This window comes from Elaeis guineensis, chromosome 1 (assembly GCF_000442705.2).
Source record: "Elaeis guineensis isolate ETL-2024a chromosome 1, EG11, whole genome shotgun sequence".
NCBI classification, from domain to species: domain Eukaryota; kingdom Viridiplantae; phylum Streptophyta; class Magnoliopsida; order Arecales; family Arecaceae; genus Elaeis; species Elaeis guineensis.
Genome location: NC_025993.2, coordinates 119,030,414 through 119,047,919, shown reverse-complemented (window position 1 = coordinate 119,047,919; position 17,506 = coordinate 119,030,414). Strand labels below are relative to the sequence as shown.

General features: G+C 36.8%; 1 non-coding gene across 1 annotated transcript; it reads right to left on the bottom strand.

Moving 5' to 3' along the window:
- Positions 1–6,200: 6,200 nt before the first annotated feature.
- Positions 6,201–6,304, bottom strand: LOC114913617 (small nucleolar RNA R71). The gene has a single exon (XR_003799539.2). It is a non-coding gene; the product is annotated as a small nucleolar RNA R71 (small nucleolar RNA).
- Between the last annotated feature and the right edge of the window lie 11,202 nt (positions 6,305–17,506).

The window sequence follows — 17,506 nt, the reverse complement described above, 5'->3', positions numbered from 1 at the left end:
CGTGCCCAGCCGTGGACCGCCCGATCCACGGTAGATCGAGAAAAACCAGGCCTCAGCGTCGCTTGGGCCTGGGCCGCCCATGCGCATGGGCCTGGGCCCAGGCCGTGCCCTGCTCGCCCGCGCTAGGCCTGGGCTGCACGCGGCTGCACCGCCACCGCTCCGTCGGCCACCGACAGTCCTCCACCGTCTCGAGTTCCGTACCGACTTAAAAAGTGTATATCTCCTCCGTCCGGACTTCGTTTAGGGTGATCTTGGTCTTGTTGGACTCCATTTTTTATCGCAAACCTCACTGTAGGCTCAATATAGATAGAATCTCGAGGCATTAAATCCTAACAATCTCCTTCTTGACTCGATATTCGACCTCCTCCTAACTTCGAGGCTTCTGATCTCCTCGCTCTCATGTCCTGGGGCAATCGCCTGCTGATCATGGATGAGCAAACATGCAAGTCAAGCCAGGCCGCTCGATCCTATCTTCATCGTATGCTGTGCTCCTCCTGACCTGAGACTACTTGAACATCATCCTGCGGCAATAGGAATCTCACCTTGTGACGTCGCCTTTCCTCCTCCTGAGTCTTTTATTTTTTGCCCGATCCACCTCCACTTGGAGCTTCACCTCGCTCTGGGCTCTACCTGACTCCTGAAACTCCACCTCACACTGGGCTCCTGCAGGTAATAATGTCCTCTGCTCCCCTTCTTTCCTCCAGCACAATCCTATCGTCGCATAGCACCCTCAGGATTCCTCCACCAGCTACCATCCTATAGCCTTTCGAATCCAGTCTGCTAAGTGAGATAAGATTCTACCTGAAATCGTATATGTATCGGACCTCTCCCAATCTCCTCACTGCACCGTCATGTATCCTCCAACTGACCGTCCCGATGCCTCTGATCGCACAGCTCGATCCGTCCGGTAGATATACAATACTCTCACTGTTCTCCAGAAGTCAAACTGCTTCTTTCTGCAATGTACACGATGGGTGCATGCAGAATCTAATATCCACTACTGAAAAAAATAGATATCTCGTTAGATATCTCCAGGACATCTCCATCTAAATCACTGCCGGCCGTCGCTACAGCACCACCGTCCAATTTTTGAGTTGAGGGCAATTTCTGGCTAGATGCCCCAACTCCTCACATCGGTAACACCTGATCTTGCTCAAATTCCTCTGGACTTGGACCACCCTTATCGCGATCTTCTGTCGCTCCGTCTACCACTTCCTGCTCCTCCAGAAGCACAAAGCTGAGCTACTGCCACCTGAGCTTGAAGTTGGATTCTTTCTCTTGATAATCTCGTTCTGAAGTATCGCCGCAGTGATCTCGTCCATCTTGATGGTGCTCTTCCTCACTAGAAGAGCAGTCACCAAGGACTTGTACGAAGGTGGAAGGACGCTAGCAAAACCAGCGCCCTAATCTTCTCCTCAACATTCTCACCAATGCTGAAGAGGTCGATGAGGATCTTCTGGAAGTGGCTTAGATGCTCCGCACGCTTTGTCTCTCAACCATCCACAACTGATAAAACTACCTCCAGAGGAAAAGAGTATTGGTGAGAGATTTTACCATGTACAACTCCTCGAGCTTCGACCTCAGTACCGTTAAGGAAGTCTCGCTAAGCAAATAGATTACTATCTCATCTGTTAGGTACACGCGGATGGTACTCACCGTCTGCATCTATAGTCGTCTCCAATCCCGCACCTCCATGGTGGTCGACTTTTCCTCGCACAAGAGAGCATTAATCAATCCTTGTTGGATGAGCACGTCCTTCACCCTTGCTTGCACAAGGAGAAATTATTTTTTTTATCAAATTTATTGATCTCCATCTTGATTGATCATGTCTTCTCTATCTTCAGTCTTGCTCACCATCGCTGCAAATGCATCCTTGTACCGCCTCACTCTGATACCACTTGTTGGATGAATGTCTGGCCAGGACACCACCTCTCAAGACCTTTTCGGTACCATGCGATGCAGCAGGAAGAAAGAAGAAATAAAATAAAATAATCAAAATACATAGATCAGCCACAAAAGTGCTCGCCTACACGGGACATGCAAACTTCACTATGAAAAAAAATTTTACAAGAGGAGATCTCATCCTCAATCCTCGTTACACCCAATTTCTCTCTCACAGAAGTTCTCCCTCATAAATGCTCTCTCTTGGAAGACCCTCTGAACCCTGAAGTGATTGTTGTCTGCTGTTCAGGAGCTTCCCTGCTCCTTCTCTCATAATGTGACTCATCTCTCTCTCTCTTCATAGGGTTCTGACCTTCTAGGATTCACGCATGGAGCCTTCCGCGCATTCACAGGAAAAACAAGCCACACCACCGACCTCTGTTCCACGATCTGGGCCTTTTATAATGCCTAAACCTTAATTAGATTAGGTTTAGAACTCCTAATCAAATCCAATTAAGGCTCCAAGCCGTTAAATCAATATCGCAAGATCTCGGACCGTCGATCGCGTGCCGGTCTACGGTATAGTATCGTAGCCGCGAGAAACGGCTAGAAAATATTTCTGCGATCCACGCGCCCAGCCGTGGACCGCCCGATCCACGGTGGATCAAGAAAAACAGGCCCCAACATCGCCTGGGCCTGGGCCGGCCCATGTGCGCGGGCCTGGGCCGCACCTGTGCCGGGCACTTGGGTCGGGCCGCGCCCTGCGCGCTCACACTTGGGCCGGCCCGCACGCCTGCGCCTGGGCCTGGGCCGGGCCCGCCCGTTGGGCTACGCCCTGTGCGCGCTAGCTCGCCTGGGCTTCACCCCTCCGCGCGCGGTCGCACCGCGCTGCTCCACCAGCCCGCTGCCGGCCGACGGTGGTCCTCCGTCATCTCGAATTTCGTGCCGATTTTAAAAATGCGTATCTCCTTCATCCGGACTTCGTTTGGAGTGATTTTGGTCTCGTTGGACTCCATTTTTCATCGTGAACTTCGTTGTGGGCTCAATATGGACCGAATCTCGAGATATCAAATTCTAACAGATTATTAGTTTCTAATACAGATATGGCTGAATGTCTTGCAATTAGAGTTTCTCTTCCTGGTTCTAATGATTGAATCCTCAAGCCACCTTCCTGCATAGGCTGATATACCTTCATTATATCATCTGTGTTCCCACACAAGAACTTCTTGAACCTTTGGTCCAGTTAGGAGAGAAAGGGTACCTTTTGAAATAATAGTTTTTGCCATGAGATAAATTGGCATTACACTAGGCGTATGTTTGATTAACGTAACTCTGCTCATCATAGATAAGGGCTTTGATTTCCATCTTTGCAACCTGATACTTTGCTCCAACGGCTTGCATTCAGCCTTAGTCAATTTTCTTCGTGTCAGAGGAACACCACGATGGGTCCAGACACTACTCTGTTTCAAGATGCCCAAAGTTTCCTTAATTGTATTCTTTAATAGCGGATTTGCTTAAGAGCTAAAATGCATTGATAACTTATGTTGGTTAATTTTGTAGCTAGACGCATGGTAGTAATTAATGAATATTTAATTTAAGTCATTAAAGATATTAAATATTATAATAATTGATATTATTTTATTAGAATTTGATGCTCTTTAGTCTATTTTGCAGGTGATGGGGAGTTTGGGTTCATACGATTCAAATTGGACTCAAATCGAATCAGATTTGAGTGAACCAAACAACCAGCTCCCATTCCAGTGTGAATGCGACTTAAAGATCAAGAATCAAGAAGCAGCCTCTCCAATCAAGGGTACAGATTAGAAGATAAATGGAACTAAGTATGAACACGACTTAAATCTCAAAGGCTCAGATTAAAAAATCACTCTTCATGAAGATCCAAGGATCCTTATTCACGCTCCCACATCTCTTTTCATGAACCTCTAGCCTTCCCATTCTATAAATAGAACCCCAAGGCCTCCATCTTCTCCAATCAAGCCAACCTTAAGTTCACTTCAATCTTTTCTCTTTCTCTCCCTCTTTTTCTTCTCCATAAATCTAGGGGAGATACTAACCCTAGCACGATACTATATTCCTCCATAAATTTCTTGTCCATATCCCAAAAAATCTAGGAGAGGTTCTAATCTAAAGCCGCTATCTTTTTTCTTCCACATACCCTCTTCCATCTATTTTTTTCCTTAGAGTTTCTAAACCAAGCTTTTCAGTCATCCTGCTACTGTCTGCATAGAGGAAAATGAAGGATTCAAGGAGACATCCACTATCGGGGGCAGCTAAAAGATCAACTTAGTTTCATTGTTCTTGTATCAAATTTTTGTTTCTTTTTCATTGTATGTTTTTTTATTTAATTAATAAAAAATATTTTTATTGCAATCTCTTTGTTTCTTTCTTAGTTTCTTACAATTTATTATTTTTTTATTTATATTTTTAAAATAATCAACCTAAAATTTTTATAGATACGATCCCGACTCATCCTATCTACATAGTAGTGAGTAGGATTAATTTTGGTGTGTTACGACACGCATCAAATTTTGACGCTATTGCCAGGGATCTTGGCATAATTTAAAAAAAAATCAAAAAAATCTGTAAAATAATAAAAAAATATTTTACTATTTTTTAGATTTTTATTTCTTACTTTAGTTTGCTTGACTGCCTTATATGCTTTACTACTTATATTTCTAATTGATTATTTTCTTCTCTTGCACTTTGCTTTTCATATTTTACTTTGCTGATTAGTAATTTATCTTTTATTATTAGTTAATTTACTTAAATTACTTAATTATCTTCTATTTTTTTTTTTTAAATTTTTGCCTCATATTACTTTTCGTATATGGTAGATTTACTACTTTATATCTAGATTTCTTTATTTACATGCATAAATTTTTTTTTGCTTTCTATAGCTAGTAATTTACTACTTTTCGTAGCTTAAAATAATTTATTGTCCTAAAATAGATTTGATTTGTTGCTTTATTTGTAAATTACCTACTTGCTTTTTAATCTTAGCATTATTTACTTTTTATTTAGTTAGATTTACTAGATATCCTCATACCTAATTAACCTAATTTAAAATTTATCTCTTATTCTTTCTTATTTAAAGATAACAAATATAAAAAGAATATAAAGACACCACATAATACTTGACTAATATAAAAATAATTAAATCTTAAAAGCTACTTAATATGTTGAACACTTTTTCTTTTTGCATTGTATATTTTCATAAAAGATCTTAAGGATAAAATCCTAATTAACATAAGACGGAGATTTTACCATTCTTCCTTGACCCACAAACCACCATCTTATAATTGTGTTGATTTAAACCTCTAATTTAAAATTGATTAGATATTGACCCCTAAAGATTCTGAGCTCAATAGGACAAGGAACCCTAAAAGTTGGACTTGGTTCAGATTAGTCAGTTTAACTGGTATTTAAGAAAGAGGTTCAGAGATTACATCCTGAAGGAAGGTGGTTCATTAATTGGTTTCGTTTGCTTACTTGGTCAACGCAGTTGGTGTCTAAAGAAAACAAAGGGGGACCCCCACCAACCTTATACTTATTTGGCCAGTTGAGCGGCTAGTCTGCTACTTTGAGTGCTTGAAGATGATCTTGATAGTTAGGAGCTGTCTAGATCTAGGATAACCATAGTCATGATTGATCGAACCACTTGATTGTTAACTAAAAACATCAAACCTAATTAATTTTTCTCTTTCTTCTTAGCCCTATAACTCCTTGGGTTCTCTTCTTTAGAACTCTTTTCTCTCCCCCTCCTTTTCTCCTCTTCTCTTTAAAAAAAAAAACTTGCTGAAATTAAAACTCGATGAGATCTTTTGGGTGTATGCTAGACGTCGATCATTATAACCTGATTTACACCCATTAGATCAAGAGCTAGAAAGAACGATTCAAACAAACTGAATCAAAATTATGGATCTAAAACAAGAGACTGACCCACCACGATAATTGAGGGAGTATTTTACTCCATCTTACACCTACTCGCCATATATCCAGCCTCCTCTTATGGAGATGGTACAATACGAAATCAAGTCCAGCATTATTTAAATACTACCATCATTCTATGGATGACCAATGAGGATCCATACAAATATTTGGATGAATTTCTTGAGATATGCTCCAAAGTAAAAATCCAAAACTTCTTCGATGATGCTTTCAGGTTGAAACTGTTTCTTTTGTCACTTAAAGATAAAGTCAAGCATTGGTTAAACTCTCTAGATTCCATAACCATTTCAACTTGGACCATCTTCAGAGAAAATTTCTCAAGAAATACTTTTCAATTGAAAAAATAAATCAAATTAAAAAAGTCATCACTAGTTTTTTCCAATTGGTGGTGAATTTTTTTTGAGACATGAAAAAGGTTAAGAGACCTTATTCGTAAATGCCCCCACCATGCTATCCTCAAATAGCAACTTGTTTAGTATTTCTATGATGGTCTATCAAAGAAACACCGATAAATGATGTTGCATCGTGTGGTGGGACATTCATGCAAAGAGTGAGGATGAGGCTTGGCAGCTCTTTGAAACACTTAGTGAGAACTCCCTGCATCACATGTCTGCCACTTCTAGAGAACAACCTATGTCTCAACAGAAAAGAAGTAGAATCTATCAGATTGAAAATGTTATGGATATCCATAGTAAGGTAGATGAGTTGTCTCAAAAATTAGACTATTTTCTGAATATTAGATACTCTCCGATTCTACCTAACCCAGTCCAAGATCTTTGTGCATTGTGTGTAAGTCCAACCCATTTTGTTAGTGAATGCCCAACCGCACTTCAATTTTTCGAGTTTGTGCACGAACAAATCCAGCAAGCTCAAACCGAACAAGCTCATAGACCAGAAAATGATCCATACTCGAACACTTATAACCTGGCTGGAGAAACTATCCAAATTTTTTTTGAAGACCACAGTCAGTGGTTGGCTCTGCTATACCTAGACCTAACTATCAGGACCCAACATATAGGATGGATCATACCACCAGTTTCAAAATGCTCCTCAACTATTTACCACTGGTCACAGCTTAGCTTTTGAGGAGAAGGTTTTAAAACCGCTGGAACAATTAGAAGTCAACATCTAGATTCTTAACTCCCACACCAATCCATTGCTAAGCTAGAGACCCAAATAGGTCAACTAGCAACCGCATTCAGTAGGAGGGAAGGAGAAAAAATATCTAGCCAACCTGAGAGCAACCCAAGAGGGCAATTCATCGCTGAGAGCTCCAATGCTCCAGAAATCTTTTTTGAACACACCAAATCAATCATGACTCTTAAAAGTGGGAAGGTCATTGAACACATGAGTAAAACCAATGAGTCCAACCCCAGACCTCGACCAAGCCCGACTCACCCAAGAACAAGAGGACTCAAAAGTAGAGAATGAACCAACAGCATCAGAATCACCTTATTTGCCTAAAGCCCCATTTTCGAGTATCTTAAAAGTCCCTACTCCTAGGATAAGAAGGGAGAAAGACTCGATGAGATATTAGAATTATTTAAGCAAGTCCAAATTAATCTCCTCCTTCTAGATGTAATCAAACAAGTCCCAGCTTATGTAAAATTTTTGAAGGAATTATGCACCCAGAAACATAAATCCCGATCATAACTTTCAAAGAAAGTATACCTAACTGAACAAGCTAGCTTTGTCTTCCAGCACGCTACCCCTCTAAAGCTTAAAGAACTAGGTGCCCCACCATTTTTTGCATTATAAAGAACTTTTACATAGAATAAGCTCTCCTGGACCTAGGGGCCAATGTGAACCATTTACCAAGCTTGGTACATGAACTTTTTGGGTTTGGAGAATTGAAATCTACATCGATCACTTTTCAGTTAGCTGATAGATCAATTAAGACACGATGTGGGATGATCGAGGATGTTTTGGTCAAGGTAGATGAGTTCTATTTTCTAGTTGATTTTTTAATCCTTGACATGAAACTGAGTAACAATCTAAGGCAAATTTCTATTATCCTAGGCAACCCTTCTTAGCTACGATAAATGCGTGCATCAATTGTAGGATAGGAGTCATGGACATATCGTTTGGGAATAAAAATTGAGACGAATGTGTTTAGTGCATCCCAGGGACCATCAATAGATAGTTGCTTTGAGATAGATACATTCGAGGACATTATAGAGGGAGCAACATCAACGATTTTTGCACATGATTTTCGAGACATCCACTTGATGCACTTTAGAGTGGATGACTGTGATATGGAGGGAGGTAGCGAAGAAGTAAACATTCTAGTTGATACATCAAATGCTGAAACTATTTTTCCTCGACAATCTAGTACGAGCCATTGCCTGTATTAGCCAATACACCCACAACTTATCATTAGAATCACCACCTACACTAGAATTAAAGCCACTTTCGGTCACACTCAAGTATGTATTCCTAGGACCTAATGATACCCTCCTGACGATCATTGCATCAAACTTGATTCCAGATCAAGAAGCACAATTGGTTGGTATTCTGAAGGAAAACAAAGAGGCTATCGGCTGGTCCATTGCTGATCTAAAAGAAATTGACCCCTCTATCTATATGCACCACATTCATTGCGAGATAGATGTCAAACCCCATCGAGACATGCAGAGGAGACTGAACCCAAACATGCGGAAAGTAGTAAAGAAAAAGGCAGTAAAATGGTTAGATGCTAGAATCATCTATCCCATATCCAATAGTAAATGGATCAGCTCTACCCAAGTAGTACTTAAGAAATCAGGTATTACTGTGATGGAGAATAAAGAAGGTAAATTACTTTCCACTCGCACACCATCTGGTTGGCGAGTGTGCATTGATTATAGAAAACTAAATGCCGTAACTCTGAAGGACCATTTTTCATTATCCTTTATTGATCAAATCCTAGAACGGTTAGTAGGTCAATATTTTTTTTATTTTTTGGATGGTTATTCGGGGTACAATTAGATACTTGTATTTTCGGATGACCAAGAGAACACCACCTTCACTTGCCCTTATGGTACTTTTGCTTTTCAGTGTATGCTATTTAGGCTCTGCAATGCACCCGCTACATTTTAATAGTGCATCTTGATCATTTTCTCAGATATGGTGGATAAATATCTTGAAGTATTCATGAATAATTTTTTCATATTTGAATCACTTTTGAGGATTGTCTTCATAATCTCTCTAAAGTCCTTAAGCGTTGTATGGAGACAAATTTGATTTTAAGTTGAAAAAAGAGCTATTTCATGGTTTGAGAAGGAATCGTATTGGGATATATTATTTTCGAAAGAGAGATTGAGGTAGACAAAGTCAAAATTGAGATCATTTCAAAACTACCACCCTCCATTTTGATTCGACAAATACGATCCTTCTTAGGTCACGCTGGATTTTACAAACGCTTTATCAAAGATTTTAGGAAAATATCAAGATCCTTGTGCAATCTACTAGCCAAGGACACATCATTTGTCTTTAATGAAGAATGTTACAAGTCTTCTATACGTTACGAACAGTCTTAATAATAGCACCCATAATAAAATCTCCTGATTGGTCCTTCCCATTTGAAATCATGTGTGATGCTTTCGATTTTACAATAGGGGCTGTCTTAGGTCAAAAAATCAACAAGGAGCCATATGTGATCTATTACGCTAGTGAAACTCTATCCGATGTCCAATTGAACTATATCATGATAGAAAAAGAGCTACTAGCGATGGTATTTGCCCTTGATAAATTTCGTTCATATCTATTAGGGTTTAAGGTTCTAGTGTATTCTGATCACGCGGTTTTAAAATATCTGCTCTCAAAGAAACATACTTAACCATGATTGATCAGATGGATCCTTCTGCTTCAAGAATTTGATCTAAAAATCTGAAACAAGAAGGATTCTGAAAATATGGTCGCTGATCATATTTTTAGAATCTTAGTTGATCATACGATGGGTACAGATGAAGTAAAAAAAAAAATTCTGAGAATAATTTTTTGCAATCTCCTCTGACCAAATCCTATAGTTTGCCCACATCATTAACTATTTGGCAATAGGGCAAGTTCCTCTCCATTGGACAAAATAGGAGAAGGATGATTTTTCTTACAGGTTAAACATTATTATTGGGAGGAATCTGAATTGTTCAAACATTGTCCTGACCAAGTGATTCGACGCTGTGTCCCTAAGAGTAGTATCAAAGTATACTTACCTTTTGCTACTCTAATGCATGCAAAGGACATTTCAATGAAAAGAGAAAACCGCAAAAGTGTTACAAAGTAGATTTTACTGGCTGACATTATTTAAGGATGCACATAAATTTTGTCTTGAGTGCTTGTGCTGTAGTAGACGGAGAATATTTCTAGAAAAAATATGATACTCCTATCCTCCATTTTAGTCGTGGAAGTTTTTGATATTTGAGGAATCAATTTTATGGGCCCTTTTCTCCATCCTACGAATACGAATATATTTTGATTACAGTAGATTACGTATTTAAATGGGTTGAAGCTATGACAATCAGGATAAATAATCACAAAGTGTAATCAAATTCATCCAACAAAATATCTTAAGTCGATTCGATTGTCCAAGAGCCATTATTAGTGACGAAAGTGCATACTTCACGAATAGACATTTTGAAAGCTTAATGAAAAATACGGAATCACTCATAAAGTTGCCATACCATACACCCCCAAACTAGTGGCCAAGTGGAAGTCTTCAATAGGAAGATCAAATGAATTCTCGAGAAAATGGTTAGGCTTGATCGAAAAGATTAATCTGAATGATTAGATGATGCATTATGGGCCTACCATACTGCATACCGGATCCCGATAGAAATGTCTCCTTATCAACTCATTTTTGAAAAAACCTGCCATCTGTCGGTAGAGATAGAATACTGCGCATTTTGGGCTATAAAGTAATTCAATTTCGACATGAAAAATATGGGTAGTAATAGGAGACTATAATTGAACGAATTAGAAAGCTATACAATGAAGAATATGAGAGTTCACGAATTTATAAGGCTCAAACTAAGGCTTATCATGATAAATATATTTCACAAAAAATATTCGAACCTAATCAAAAAGTATGGCTTAATAATTCAAGGTTGCAACTATTCTTTGAAAAACTCTGTTCATGTTGGGATGGACCATATGTTGTAACTTAGGTATTCTCTCATAGAGCAATTGAAATCAAGGATCCTAAATAGGAAAACACCTTCAAAGTAAATGGCCAACGATTGAAACATTATGTGAATAAAATCAGAGATGACGAGTAAGTTGACTCAATTAATTACAGGATCCAGTCTACAATGAAACTTTGGCTTGATCTGACTGAAGATCTTAAACTTAGTGCTTGTTGGGAGGCAACCTAATATTTTATTTTTTAATTATCTATTTTTTATTTTGTAGAAATATAATAAAGACAACTAGCTAAGTTGTGGGGAGAAAATCATCAACATCTGACGAGGACTCTTGAAAAATATAAAAGAACTTGCAAACAACAGCAAATCAGGTGATATCCCTTCTTTTGCATTTTTTTTCTTTTTCTTCCATTAGGGACAATGAAATTAAGTTGGGGGGAGAATAATTAATTTAATTAAGTCTTCGAGTATGGTTAGAAATAATTAGTTTTGTGTATCTGAATTTTATCTCGATTTAAAATTAACTAGGCACCCTAATCAATGAGTGATTAACAGTCTAGATAATTTTAAAGATATGAGGAAGAAATTATTAAGGACATTCAATTAATGAAAGAATTTAGATCAGACTAAATTTTGGAGTGATTCTAGAACCCTCTTCCTACCATCTCAATGAAAAATCTGCTTCATGAGGGTATAAGTAGAAAGATCGAGGTATGCAAAAATCTCTTTTTATTACTAAAAAAAAAGATAAAATAAAAAAAATTAGCATTATCTCACTGAGTAACCGAACCCCTTCGCCTAAATAAGCATTGTAGTTCATGTCAAAAGATGGAGATGCTAAAAGACTGTTATAGATTCTGTCTCACCTCGTAGTTTTTTTTGGATTCGAATCAGTAAGCCTGAGAGGTGTTCTACACCTAATATCCTAAAGTCAACTGGTTTGGGAGTCATTAGCCGAAAGCTTGCTACAAGGGTCAGCTAGAAGGCTCAAGAGGCTAAGACATTTCACTACTTCTTTTTAACAAAAAAAAGAGAAAAAAAAGTAGATAATAAGGAGACTAAATTGTAAGAAGACAATAAACCCTGCTCACATTAAGTTAGAGGACTTGAAGAGTCGAGTAAAAAATTGATGAAAAAAAATTTAAAAAAATTTTATGACTAATACTCAACCATTAATTAGGTCGAATTGATAATCAATGAAGTACCTCTTTAATGGTCTAGTCGGATATCCACTATATTTAAGAATGTTTAGGATAACTTTCGATTCAAGAATAATTTGGTGCACAATGCTAATTATCTATTTTACTGAGGATGAGTAAAGTTCAAGTTGGGAGGTGTGATGAATACTTAATTTAAATCGCTAGAGGTACTAAATATTATAATAATTGATATTATTTTATTAAAATTTAATGCTCTCTAGTCTATTTTATGGGTGATGGGGAGTTTGGATTCATACAATTCAAATTGGACTCAAATTGGATCAGATTTAAGTGAACTAGGCAACCAGCTCCCATTCTAGTGTGAACGCGACTTGAAGATCAAGGATCAAGAAGCAGTCTCTCCAATCAAAGATCCAGATTAGAAGATAATAGAACCAAATGTGAACACGACTTAATTCTCAAAGGCTCAGATTAAAGATCATTCTTTATGAAGATCTAAGGTCCTTATTCACGCTCCCACCTCTCTTCTCATAAAATCTTAGTCTCTCCACTCTATAAATAGAACCCTAAGGCCTCCATCTTCTCCAATGAAGCCAATCTTAAGTTCTCTTTAAGCTTCTCTCTCTCTCTTTTTCTCTTCTCCATAAGTTTAGGGGAGATACTAGTCCTAGCACGACACCATATTCCTCCATAGATCCTTTTTTACATCTCAAAAAATCTAGGAGATGTTTTAATCCTAATGCCGCTACCCTTTCTCTTTTGCATATCCTCTTCCGTCTATCTTTCTTCTTTAAGTTCCTAAACCAAGCCTTTTAGCCATCCTGCCACTGTCTGCACGGAGGAAGACGAAGGATTCAAAGAGACATATCCACTATCAGACACAGCTAGAAGATCAACTTAGTTTCGTTATTCTTGTATCAAACTTTTGTTTCTTTTTTATTATATATTTTTTTATTTAATCAATAAAAATATTTTTATTGCAATCTCTTTATTTCTTTCTTAGTTTCTTACAATCTATTTTTTTTTTATTTATATTTTTGAAATAATCGACCTAAGATATCTGTGGATACGATCTCGACTCACCCTATCTACATGGTAGTGAGTAAAATTAATTTTGGTATACTATGACATGCATCAATAATCTTTCAGGATATTCCTAATTATTTTTGAATTTGATTTAGTGGCACGAGCAAAGAGGAGACAATCATCAGCAAAAGTAAATGAGAAATTATCAGTGATTCCGTGGTGGGTTGGTAGCCAACAGAGAGTGGTTCATAATTTCCATCCTCAAAGCTCTAGACAAGACATCAAGGCACAAGATAAATAGATAGGGTGAGAGTGGACAACCTTGACGAAGGCCAATAGTCAAGCAAAAAAAACCCATCGGGGTGCCATTGATCACAATAGTATAGTGACTGGAGGCACCCATGAATCCACCTGATCCATATCTCATGAAAACCTAGCTATCTAAGTGCATCAATCAAAAAATCCCATCGAACTTTATCATAGGCACATTTCATGGCAAGTTTAATTGCCATAAGATATCCAAGTTAGAGCCTTTCCTAAATCATGCATGAATTCCTCGGTACTGAGGATGTTATCCGAGATGCTATAGTCTCTGATAAAAGCAACTTGCTTTGGGCTGACCCAGGAAGGCAAAATTGCCTGCATCCTATTGACCATGATCTTAGCAATGATTTTATGCATAGTGGTACACAAGATGATGGGTTTGTAATGGTTTGGTGCAACTGCATCCAATCTCTTGGGGATTAGAACGATGTAGGCATCCTCGCATGCCTTGGGCATAGAGGTTGACGTGCAAAACTATTTGATAGGCAGAAGACCTCCTTATGGATGGTCTTCCATTACTTCTTGAAAAAGATCGGAGGGGATAGGCCCAAGGGCCTACCGTGGGCTTGATATCTTGGATGATATCCTCATCCTTTATGTGCAAGCATTGTCATTATCCGATGGCATTGGATCGAGGGGTGGAAAAGATAGATAGACACCCATCATGTTGTTGGTCCATCACAACTTGAAAAAGTGGATGACCATCGTCTTGATGGCTTGGGTATTATTGATCACCATCTCATTGTTGTCCTTCCGGAGGTGATTACTATTCCTATTTCTTTAGATAATGGTGAACCGATGAAAAAATTTAGTGTTACTATCCCCTTCGCATATCCACATTACCCTTGATTTTTGTATCTAAAAGATCTATAATTGACGTGCCAGTGCATGATGATTGGATAGGTTTAACTAAAGTGTCGGCCAATCTTCATTAAATAGGCTACCATATCTCTCTTTCTCTAGCTAAAACTCAAGAAAAGAGGCTTTGACTTATTCCATTCTCCTGAAAATATTCCCCACAAACTTACACTTCCATCTCCAAGGATTTCTTTTCATAAGCACCAATTTGCATGTCACATAATACATGCATCTCCCTACAGTAGAATACCCTATGCACCTTGCATCACCTTTCAATATTATGGGTAAGTATGCCAAATCTTCTCAATTCAGAAAAGATAAGAAACAAGCAAATCATAGTTACTTAAATAGGGCAATGATTAGAGGTAATACCAGTAAATGGTGCCTCGAGTAGTTGGGAAAATGTTGAATCCAACTTACTGTAGCATAGGCTTTGTCAGTTTTTTCCCATACTTTGGGACGACCAGATTGATTATTACACCATATAAATTGAGGGCCAATATAGCCCAAGTTGTGCAACCCATTTGTAGAAATAAAGTCTCTAAATCCCCTTTATTCAATCTTGTTATAAAAGAAGGGATTGCCCTCCTTTTGTCACTAGGTTCTTAAATGTAGTTGAAATTCTCTACTATGAGGGAAGAAATGCTAGTTTTTGGATTATAATAATTGCCTCGTTCCTTAGCTATCTTTGTTTTCTATACCTATTATTTGTATAAATAGCCTCAAGAATCCAAAGCTCCATGTTGGGTTCCGAAATAGTTAACAAAACTTATTGATTACAATTGTGAAAAGCATCCACAATAGCCATATTTCCCTTCTATAAAATACCCAATAAACCCTGTAATTTAATGGCATCAAAATAATCCACAATCGCCATCTTCTCCACCCCACAATCTCCAATGCTAGCATGATCACCAGCTATTCGATGGAAGTTCCCAGAATTTGCATGAACATTGAAGCTATCATTCAGAAGAACACTCTACTTGAATGGAGGTTCTCATTATTGTCCTTTTAGTACATGCTTCAAGAAAAATTTTAATGATGATGATATATATAATAACTTAATATTTATTTAGATAATCTAATATTTCGATTACTTGATTCATCAACTAATAATCTCCAAGTCATATAGTTTTTAGCATATAAACAACTTAGAGATAATAAATTATATTCAATAGCTCAGGTCATCGGTGTGGGATTCATATCGTCCAAATTGACTTGATTAAATCTAAATGAAAATCTAGTCGAATGTAGCCAAATTTAGCTCTCTCTCCTCTCTCTCTCTCTCTCTCTATGTCTCGTTATCTATCTATAGCAGATATTGCTTCAATATATTCCACAAAGTGTACATCCTTGAAACCATCATAACAATGAAATAGAAACCATACAATCTTTATTCTTCCATCAAGGGGATATGGTTCCATAAAATGCTACCTGGAATTTTGTAATAGCCATTTGATGCCTATGTTGACATGCCCATGGACTTTAGATTGCTTGATGCAATCCTCCAAAAGGTGGGGACAATGGACCAATGATAGAGAAATTCTGTGTACACCACTCCCAATGTAGAAAATACATCGTATCATCTAATTGGGCCACGTAGCCATCACTTTTCAATATGCATTTAATGTTTGCAATTTCACTTTTTCATTTCAAATTTTGAAGATAAAAATATTTTTTTTTTTAAAAAAAATTATGACATCTTATGTCATATTATGACATTCTACGGTCAAATTATGACTTCTTGCATAAAATGTCATAATTTTTTTTTCAAAAATCATAAAGTGGAAAAGATATTTTCATCATTAAAAATTTAAAAAATTTTTGAGTGATGAAAATACCCTTCCCTTATTATGACATCATCTGAAAAAATTATGGCATTATGCATAGGAATTCATAATTTCACCACAGGATGTCATAATATCGATACAAGATGTCTAATTTTTCAATGTGGAGGGACATTTTTATCAATTAAAAAATTCAAACGAAAAAGCGAAACTATAGGCATTAAATATACATTGAAAAGTGAATGGACAAAAATATCCCTCCCATATTATGACATTCTAGGACAAATTATGACTTCCTACACAGCAAGTCATAATTTGACCATAGAATATCATAATATCACTACAGGATGTCATAATTTTTTTCAAAAAGAAAGGATATTTTCATCATTAAATTACAAACGAAAAGTGAAACTGCAGATATTAAATGCATATTGAAAATTGTGGCCATATAAATCAATCGGACAATACGATGTGCTCCACATCGGATTTTCTCCACCAGGGGTGGTGGACAAAGAGTTTCTCCCAATGATAACCTTTGTACATAGGACCAAGTGGACTGGGTTGGGCTTGCATCCAGTTTGAAATGGTTGTAATCTATCTGTGATTTATCGTTGTTGGCATGTGATTTATGCATATAATTGAAAATTTTTTGTTGTAAAATCAAAGTAGGCAGTCATTGGACCAAGAAAACATTTTCTTTTTCTTATAAGGAATGACATGGTGTTCAGATTTTATGCTAATGGTTCCATCATTTTCCGGAAATAAGTTGGATTAGACAAATGATAACCAGCAATGGTTCTTCAGAATTTTAAACATTGGTCTTGTAAAAAAAAATAACTACGCCCCAAAATTTGATCCAATCACACACCACACATATATAACTGTATGCGAACGCGTGCATGTCTATATATATATATATATATATAGAAATATATATGTATATACATATATATGTATGCATATATATACACACACACACACACACACACACACACACACACACACACACACACATATATATATATATATAATATATATATATATACATATTATATATATATATATATATATATATATATATAAATATATATATACACACACACATATATATATAAAAAAAAAAAAAAAAAAATATAACATACATACATATATATATATATATATATATATTATATATTATATATATATAATATATATATATATATATAATATATATATATATGTATTATATATGTATATAATATATATATATATATATATATATATAATATATATTATCATATATATATATATATGTATGTATATTATATAATATATATATATATATGTATTATATATATAATATATATATATATATATATATATATATATATAATATCATATA